This window comes from Formica exsecta, unplaced genomic scaffold, assembly GCF_003651465.1.
Source record: "Formica exsecta isolate Colony F162 unplaced genomic scaffold, ASM365146v1 scaffold423, whole genome shotgun sequence".
Taxonomy (NCBI): Eukaryota; Metazoa; Arthropoda; class Insecta; order Hymenoptera; family Formicidae; genus Formica; species Formica exsecta.
The window spans coordinates 811,134-821,635 of NW_021851472.1; positions in this window are offsets into that span (position 1 = coordinate 811,134).

The window sequence follows — 10,502 nt, forward strand, 5'->3', positions numbered from 1 at the left end:
AGAACTATACGAGAACTATTTTATAATAATCAGAACTCTTGAAATACGGCCAGCATATCACCTCTATACTCGAAAATACGAGTTTTTCGGGTAAAATGATTGTTTAAAAAATTTTCTAATTATTTCTTTCATCAGAACTCTTTGGAAAAGCAATGTACATGCCCAGAACTACACGAGAACTATTTTATAATAATCAGAACTCTCGAAATTCGGCCAGCATATCACCTCTAGTCTCGAAAATACGAGTTTTACGGGTAAAAAATTGTTTTATTTCATTTTAATGGATATTTTTTACTTTTAGAAGGCAGAACTCTTCTTAGAACTCATATAGAACTATAGATCTTTTAAATTTGAACAATTATTGATAAGGAAAACGTCGTAGGACAAAGTGATATGCTGCGTGAAGTTGGCATATCAGTTTGTCCTAAGGCATTTTCTTTGGTTTAATCGCCAGAACTATTTGTTTAAACTATCAAGAACTCTAGAACTATTGAAAATAAAGCCAGAACTCTTAATGATTTATGATCTTCCACGAAATGATATGCTAGCTTCACACACACGCTCCTCGAACACAAGTTTATCGATAGCTACATAACTCGAAGCTGTCTCTGTGTTGACTTTTTTGAAAATATCGTGGATATATTGTTGCAATCAAATCACAATAAAAGTTAAAAAAAAATAATTAATGTTACATAATAATTGTGACAAATAATATCATTTAACTCATCCGTCATTTTGTGAAACAAAAATTATAAGTTATCAAATATTCTCAAATTTACAGGATACGTTCGATTGCATCTGTGTCAACCAGAAAAAGAAAAGTCGCAGATCGTAAATTATCCACGAGGGAATGCCGTTACTCCATGGGAGGGTTTACGCGGCTCGACGGTTTTAGTCCGTAAACGTTTAAACGTCGAGGCGCACCTTTGATCCGGCGTCCGCTTTGAAGCGCGAATGAGCGACTGAATGCCCGAAGGTGGGGAAGCACGTCGATTTCACAGAGCGGTTGTCCCAGTGCCCTTGTACGCGATGGAAAATTAGCGAAATTGTTTTTTTTCTCTCTTTTTCCTTTCTCCGGCCGAAAAAGAGAGGAGAAGACCACCGTAGCGGCAGTGGTTTTCCATCGAATGTTGCGTGAAGGCCGTACGGAAGAGGGAAAGAAAAAAAAAGAAAGAGAGAAAGAAAGATCAACGGGACGGTAGGGTCGGAGAATGCGGAGGGTACGTTTACATCGAGCTTTTCCGTTTCCGGAATATCCATCGATCCCTCTGTCAGCGGTCCTCGTAACCCAATCAAAACTTTCCCCTTCGAAGCTTACCTATCCTACTCCCGTCGATCAGGTAAAGTACATCGTATACGTAATATGCGGTTTCGATGTACTCCGCAAAGATCTACGCGAAATCTCGAATTCTATGAATTTATAATGACCGATGAAAATGTCACTTGGAGACGCCGACAACGTGAAATTTCTCTGGTAAAGTCGCTTCTACCCCTCTGTTTCCCGAAGCAAAGTCGATGCACTTTGCGGAGAATGCAAATTATATAGTGTATCTATATATTTTTAATTTATTTTTAAATTAATCAATAATTTCATAAGTATATTTATTTTAAATATATATATAATATAAAATAAATTTACTTTTTTTTTGTAATTTTTTTGGAAGAATGATCGATATCAATATTTGTAATGTTCAACGGCTTTAAAATGTCTATGACATTGCATAAAATCAAGATAAATGCGTGACAATATATATGCAAAAACTTTCAACAATAAAATCTTTTTGTTTAGAAAATTGAGAAAATATTTATCATTTTTATTCATCTATTTATTCGAATTGCGATTATTTTTCCCGATCTCTCTCTTGTGTTAAGTTTATTTTCCGATTATCTAAAATGTAACAGATAGATGAAACACGAGAAAGAAAGAAGAAAGAAAGAAAGGAAGAGAGAGAATTATGACCTTTTCGTGCTAGAAAATTTCACGGTAAAGTGTGCGATTATACGGTATCGCAAGCGGTTCGAGACAATGACATCGGTATGATTCCTAAACGGGCGCTTCTAGAAACAGACAGAAGGAGAGATGCACTGTCATCGGCGATGTCGCATTCTTCCCGGAGATCGGTTAACGTGACAGAACGCGGAAGCGTTCTACCAGAAAGGACCCTGCTCGTTGCTACTTGTCATCGCTCTCGTACGTCCGATCGCGGATTGTGATCATTTCTTGCTCGTGGTCTCTCTTACGAGGAACCGTTCGAAGGGAGTAGAACAGGATACTTCGCATCCGAGAAGAAGCAAAATGTTATCTGTAGATACGCCCCGATGCGCCTCCAACCGTTCGCGAACAAATGGCAAAAATGTAGAAAGCATATTTTAAATTCATTTCGTAAATAGATTATTTTAGAATTGCTTTCCTAGTTTCTTCATTTAAAGGATTAATATTGCACCGAATATTTTCTTATCGAGAATCCAAATGAGCATCATTTAATTTACTTTTCGTGTTAATTTAATTTCTGTTAGTATAATTATGAAATAAAAACATATGTTTAATTTCATTTTTCTTTCAAGAATCATATTTTACATCAAACGTTGCATTTCTATCGCGTATAATAAACATATAAAAAATTTAATAAAAATTTTAATAAAAATTATTAAAAAATGTAAAAATTATTTTCACGTATTTATATCATCGAAATCTAACTTCACCGATTACTATCAAAATTAAATTCTATTAAAATTCATCTAAAACTAAAAAAATTGATTTTCGATACAAATTCCTACGATTTGTCTACAAAATTCTATAATTTTTTTTATTATTCACATTTACGCAAAAGTAAAAACGATACAACTGACAGATAGAAAAAAGTACATATCACGCGTTCGAATGACTGGCGTATAAAATAATGGCAAAATAACTCTACCGAGAAAGAAGAGCGAAAACACGGAAAGAAAAGAGCGGAGATGGTAGGCAGAAAGGGATGGATGAGAACCGAAGCTGTTTCTCTCCTTGCTCGTTAGTCACGGTTTCGTCTTTATGAATGGGTTCGCTCTCGTGGTTTTACGAGAAATCGTACTATCTTCACTACCGACGGCCTCTATCCTTTCCCTTCGTCCCTCTCCCCCTTCGCAACAGGGTGTCGGGCAGCGTCCTTCTTCGGGAGGTTCGCGTCGCGCTATTACAGACAGAATGGAAGACGGCCGCGAATCGATATTTCTCACAGTGCTCGTCGTCGGCCCCCGGGGCTGCTCTCGAGAGAACGAATTCGGGAAACTGCCGCCAATATTGTGCGAAAAACCGAACTAGACGAAGCACGGATCGTATAGAGCGAAATATGGAATCGAAATACATCGGTATAATTAATTCGATAACGAACGAATAGTTTTAAATCAATTATCGGGATTTAGTCTATACCAGGTATTTCCATATTCCATGCGTTAAAGCAAATTACGACCGATTAACGCGAAGTCTATCTGATTTTCGTTTCATATTAACGATGAATATAAGGGAAAACTATATTTCGGGAAATTCTAATTCGTTATCGGATAATCAAATTTAGCAATAAATGTGGCAATGAAAAATAAAAATATAACGTCTAATTTCCCGAAAATAGATTAATGTGGCAAAGTGCGTATTTAATTCACTTTTTATATCTTTTCCAAAATATCTCTTGTATCGCAAGCTTCTCTCTCGCAAGGGCGCGGTCGATGCTCAATTTCGCTTCGTCGCAAAACGCGGACACACATAAATCAAAGATTAAGATATATTAAATATTCTTCAAATTAGTCTCGTGAACATTTTAGGATAAAAAATTTTGAGAAAGAAATATATATAACGTTCCTTCTCTTCTATTACTTTGAGCCATATTAACGTTTTAACGATGTAAAAAAATACTAGGTTTTATTTTTTAATTTCTACACGTTTTTTATTATGATTATATGAATTTAGATATTTAAAATCGAATATTCGTATATGCAAAAAAATACACAAATATATATTAGCTACAGTAAATGCCTTTTTTTCTAGATAAACATAATAATAAAAATCGTCGCTAAAATTTATGGATTTAATATAAGATTATACATGTGACAAAAGCTCTCTCTCTCATTCTAACATCTATTATATTTTTTACGTATAAAATAATATTAAACAAAAAAAAATTATTCATATTGAAACATATTGAATGAGTTCTTAAGGATTAATATAGGATTCCTGAAAGAAAGAAGTGTTTATCGTTTGTATCGTCTACTTCGACGTCGAAGCCACTTGTGCCTGTTAGAAGGCTCGCGCGTCCTCTACGACGAGAAGACGTAAAAAGGGTGAAACCGAGAGAAAGAAGGGGAGAGTAAGCCGGGGAAGAGGAACGGAGAGGAGGAGAGGGTGGAAGACTCTGGTTGGACCGCGGGAGGAGATGAAGGAGAGATTGGAATGGTATTCGAGGAATGTCATGTAATAATCGGCCGCCGTTCGATCGTCCGTTTCGACGAGAGGCGGCGCCACCTCTTGGCTCGGCTCGATTCGATCGTGACGCTGATGATGGACCAAATCGACCATATTGACATACCCTAGTTTTTATTTAATTCGAAATTATTCGTATTTAACTTGTTCGGTGGCGGGACACTTACATTTACTTTATGAAAAAAAAAAAAAATGTTTAATTGCGTATTGCGTAATAAAATGCAAAATTTACAAATGTTTCTATTTTTCTAGTTGTCCAGCATTATTTTTTGTAAAGCAGAGAATAAGATTTATTATAAACTTAATAAAGAACTGCTTTTGTACATAAAAATATTGATTAAAATATTTGGCTACTGTTATTAATTTTCCTCAGTTATATAGCTTTTTTGGAAAGAGAAATTTAGTTAAATCGCAGGTTTCACTTAGCTTTAACTGACATACGAACGGATTTTAAACAAATATAACGATAAACTTGCTGTTTCATTTATATTAAAAATAAGTTTCTGAGGGGATTAAAACAGGTGTCGACCACGATAACGATCCACCGCGAGATTCCAAGATAAATAAAAAGCGAGAGAAGAAAAAAGTATACAAACGCGTCGCGAAGTTCGTCGTCTCGAAAGGGTGGCAAGAGTCCGGTTTTGCGATACGGCGGGATGTCTACTCCGCATATTTAGCTAGTCTCGAATGCGAATTTAATAAGGTGAATAAATCATTTTAATGTAACGCGCCCATACGCGGGTACAGGAAGGGCGATGGCCGACAACGAAAGAATAGTAAAAGGCTGACATACACGCGCGCGCGCGCGGGAAAAAAGAGAGAGAGAGAGAGAGAGACAGTAGGAAAAGAAAGAGGGAAGAAAACTGGTATTTTTGCGTTCGAGCACGTCAAGGGGTGCGTTTTGTGTTGCGATTATAAAAGCCGAGGTAACCCCCCTCTCGCTCTGCGTCTAGACGACGTCGTAGTCTTCCTATCAAAAACAGACCACCGAACCGAAAAGGCTGAAAGGGCAAGGAACTTCACGCAATGCCAAGAAATTAAAGTTTCTTTATACATCCGCCTATACTCGTTCTATACCCCATATACTTTCCCCTCCCCTCCCCTCCCCCTCTTCCCCCTTCGCCGTGTCTGTCGCCCCTCTTATCCATCCTCATGTCCGGTCGGATAAAGTCGACGTTACGCGGTGGAAAGAAAAAGATATCCCATCCGACGAGACGTTTGAAAGAGGAGCTTATATAAAAACTTCATGAATCATATTAAGGAATATTTCGCAAATTAAAATCATGTAGAAACGAACGAAATAATGCAAGATTTTGCATTGTAATGATATGTCGTCATTTTAAGATCGCAATTGATTTATATCGATTCACGATTTGCTATCTAATTTACGGTTGACATATTTTTTACAATTATTTGTAAACGTAAAAATATTTTTACAATTATTTGTAAATGTAAAAATATTTTTATAATTATTTGTAAATGTAAAAATATTACATATTATTTCTTATTATTTTTTTAAGAAAATATCTACCTATAAGTAAAATTCAATAAATTATTGATCCGTAAAGAATTATCTACAGAAGTAGAAATGATTAAATCTTTAGAGATAACTAAATTTACTTCATTTTTATGTCGCTTTTAAAAATTTTATCAGAACAAACGAGAGATAAACGCGAACGTTAAAAAAGGCCGTAAGTAATCGCGACAATTTCGTTAAAAGAATGAAAAACAAAAGTCATCGATGCCCGAGAAACGTCTAATGTAGTAGCTGTCACGGCCAGTTACCAAATAATTTGCATAATCGCGATCGATTACCGGCAGTTACCATGGCTGCCATAGTCATTGCCGCATAGCACCATCGAAAAATCCCATAAATTTTCGTTCAAACTGAAATATTGCGGCGATTTAAATGATATAATAATCAGAGGCAAAATCGACGATGACTAATTAAGAAATCTTATTAATAATAATTCTGTTTTTCTGTTTTAAATAAAATTTTCTTTTCGTCATTTATTTGGAGAGCTTTCAGCTATCGATCAGAATTTAAAATTTCAACTGTTATTCTACGTATAAAATATGTTATTTTAAATATGAGCATTTGGTAATATGCGATATGCTCATTTATATAATCATATTATATTGTATGAGTACAGAAATAAAATCAAGTAGTCATGCATTAAATAATTCACGATTGACTCGCAAAGTGATGCCTGTTCCACGAAACAACATCCTCCCGATCTCTAGATCTGGGCATGCTCGGGCATCGGGGAAAAGGTTACTGATCCGAATATATACTTCTCTCTATCTAGACACGCTTAGAAATATAAGCGGGGCGAAGCTGATAAACGGTCTCTGGAATGTAAGATAAAGGCAGCTAGAGAGGACCAGCTCGGTCGACGACGAACAGAGAAGGAGGACCCGAGATAAGTACGATGGAACGAACTGGAGTCATTGTCGTTCGTTACATTACGTATAATCGTGGGACGAATTATTCGCGTTGTCCGCAAGAAGCGAAATCCGATCTCGGGCGTTTTGGGTGTTTTCGTGTCTCGGGTTCGACGTGATTCTCGGGACACACGCGTTCTCCGGGAAAATCGTCGACCTGGTACGTCCCTACTTACGACAGATGGCACTCGCAAATAGACGATAGAAGAGGAACCCGAGATCAGTAACCTCGATAGAGGAGAAGGAACCTCGCTGTTTTCTTTAATCTTTCGAGATGCCGCCACTCTTCGTCACTTGGACCTTCTACGTTTCAAATACACTGTATTTTAGACGTCAGTGGACGATTATTACGCGTTTTCAGTTATAATGGCATCCATACGTGTCTCGTATATCAATTATACTCGGTTCCCGTTTTTATCTATAATCTACGACATCGTCGCAACTGTCGCTCGCAATTATCAACGATACTCGAGAATATAATCGTGTCATTTAACCGTTTAATTATAATCCCGTCTAACTGCGCCTGACAATTATAAAACGTCTGTTGCATCGTTGCAACTGCCGGTCGCAATTACTGGCGTTATTCAAAATATTTATCTATAAATTTGAATTCCTCCATTATATTTTTAACAAAAATTAAAATACCTATAATTAGTTATAATTTTGCTAAATTTACATTTTAAAAATTATTCTTAAATACAAAACATGACAATCGATATAAGATACATCTGATATAATTATAGTATTAAATATTCAATTCTTTGAAATTATAAGACTATTATTATATATTTTAAAACTAATTTTTAAAAGCTAGATTCAAATTCGGAATGACGGGGCGACGTCTTATGTGTCATTCAAACGTATCAATTTCCTCGAATCGGAATATTTTTAATCAACATCTAATAAACGTCGAGTGTATAATTGGCGCCATGCAAAATCTCTCATGATCATTATCGATCTGGCGCCACTGATAACGCCAAGATTCGCGACGCTAATCGCAGATGGTTGCTCACCCGCGAGCGTCGCGCCGTTATTCGAAGAATGCTCGGCACGATCTTGTTTCGAATAACGTTCCTCGCCACCGCAACGCGACGAAACGCATATTTCCCTCTCGTCACCGGCCGCCACGGCTCGTCTTACTTTCTTTTCTCTCTCTCTCTCTCTCTCGCGCCGCGACCGAGATAAACACCGCGTGCGGCGTGGCGTTCCGTCAGCGCCCCCTCGCGCCCGGCGAGAACCGCCCCGTGATCTCGACGTAGAACGACGCGTCACGCACATCTCGACGGCACGCGTGTCGGAGTTAGCCATCCTGCCGGAGCGATGCTCCTCGCCAAGCGTCGAAATATCCTCGCCACTCGTCTCTCTCGCGTCGCGACCGGTCGCGCGCGCGCCGCGACGTATCGACCTAACCTCGAAAGCCCGTGGCGTGAGATCGCGCGCTTCGAGACGCCCGACTTATACCCGTTCTGCCACGCAACGTCGCGATCACGCGCGCCCACACGCGCGCACGTGACTCCGGAACACTTCCGGGCAACTCCGAGAGCGGGGTACGTCGAGCGAGGAACGGATGCCGTGTGCCAAGCGAGACTGAGATATCGTCGTCGCGCGGGCGTGCGACGACGATACCTTCGTAAAGTAATGGCGCGTCCGCGCTAACATGGTACTCACCCTCGTCCGGATCCTCTAGATCCTCTGTCTGGATGTAGGATATATCTGAAACCCACAAACACCACGGGTTAGCGGAAAATCCCTCGTGTTTTCGGAGCAGCCTCGTCCCGTCCACAGGCACTCACTCACCCGCCATCTTGTAACAAACTGCGGCGCGCTCTCGCGGCCACGCGCTCAACTAGCTGTCACTTCGCATGATCGATTGATACGTGTCTTTCGATTCTCGCGCGCAAACTTAGATTATCGATATCGCGAGATGTTTAAACGTTCTTTAAGGCTGGAGTCGCTGCAATTTCACTCCATACAAGTACATATTATCGACGAGATATACAGTACTTTTGAATAATGCGATGATAGCCCGAAAATTGTCTCGAGGCACTTTTATCTTTATGTATTTATTTTTAGGCGATGCTGAATTAATTTTTCACAAATATTTTCACTGTTCAACAACGTTTCGTGCTCGGATGGCGCAGATTTTCACTTCGCGGAATCGTCGTATATTCGCCCCATCGACGCGAAATACTCGTATTTATGTATAATAGACGTTCGTCTGATAGTTTTCTCGGCACTCCCGATACGATTTATTTGCAAACGATCATTATTTTCAGGAAAATCGATGCGACGAGACAAGCGATTTTTGACCGTTAATATCACACGCACTCGCACACGTAATATATAATAATTTAACGATCACTGCGATCGATTGCTTTTGTTACTTCGACACTCCCGATATTCGATTATATTTCGCGATTATATCCGCGTTACGATCGTCCCGATGTCGATCGCGCGCGACATGCATCGTAGACGAAAGCGGAAACGATATAAACTGGACTTCCGATTCCCTTAAAACGCTACGGTTCGATTCCGAGATTCCGAGTACTAAAATTCAAATATGGCTGTCGCGAAGCGCATTTCTAAGACACTAATATATATTTGTACACTGAATATAAACGCGTCATATCAATGCATATGTATATAAAAAATGAACATGATATTAACGTAAATACATATCAAATATAAAACGCATTATTTTTATATTCGCGCTTTATATTACGATACAGTGCTAACGTTACGTTTAAAAATTAGCGCGCAAATGACGTCATGGCAACCATATTTGTTTCACATATTTTAAACTCGGAATTACGGAATCGGATCTCTAACGGAACCGGATATTGAGATATTGAGATATTTTCTGGCGGGCGCGTTACGACAGGACGGTGGTGAAGATCGATTCATCATCGATCGAGCATCGTTTAACGATTGGTAAGTTATTGAGAATAAATATCGATTGTAAGAGAAGCGCGTAGAATCCGGGAATATCGAGGAAAATATCGGACGGCTGTTATATTATGCGCAAATACGATATATCGCGTCCATGATGCGATTATTCCGTCGGCCTCGACGCAATCATAACTCCAAGTTTTATTAAACGTTTTAATAACATTGGCGAGAATAAATATTACCTACAAGTGAGCGTGTAGTATCGGAAGTATCGAGAAAAGTATCGGGCGATTGTCGTATTGTGCGTAAATACTGTATATCGCGTCGATGGTCCGACAATTCCGTCAGTTTCATCAAGTGAACTCCGCGCGACCGTAGCTCCAAATCTGATTAAAGTAAATATTAATAAAATTATCGAGAAATTAAGTTGCCAATACTAAATATTGTTTGCAAATAAACATGTAAAGCATGTAGATAATCCTGTAACTGTCATATTATGCTTAAATATAATAAATTTCGTTGGTAGTGCGACAATTCTATCAAGTAAACTCCGCACAACCGTTGCTCCAAAAGTCTTTATTTTTACTTAAAATATTAATAAAATTATTGAGAAATTAAATTTTAGTGAAGATAAATATTGTTTACAAGTAAAAGCAAGTAATGGAAATGCTAACAATAAAAATAATATCAAATAAATATTAATTTTGAAAAAATC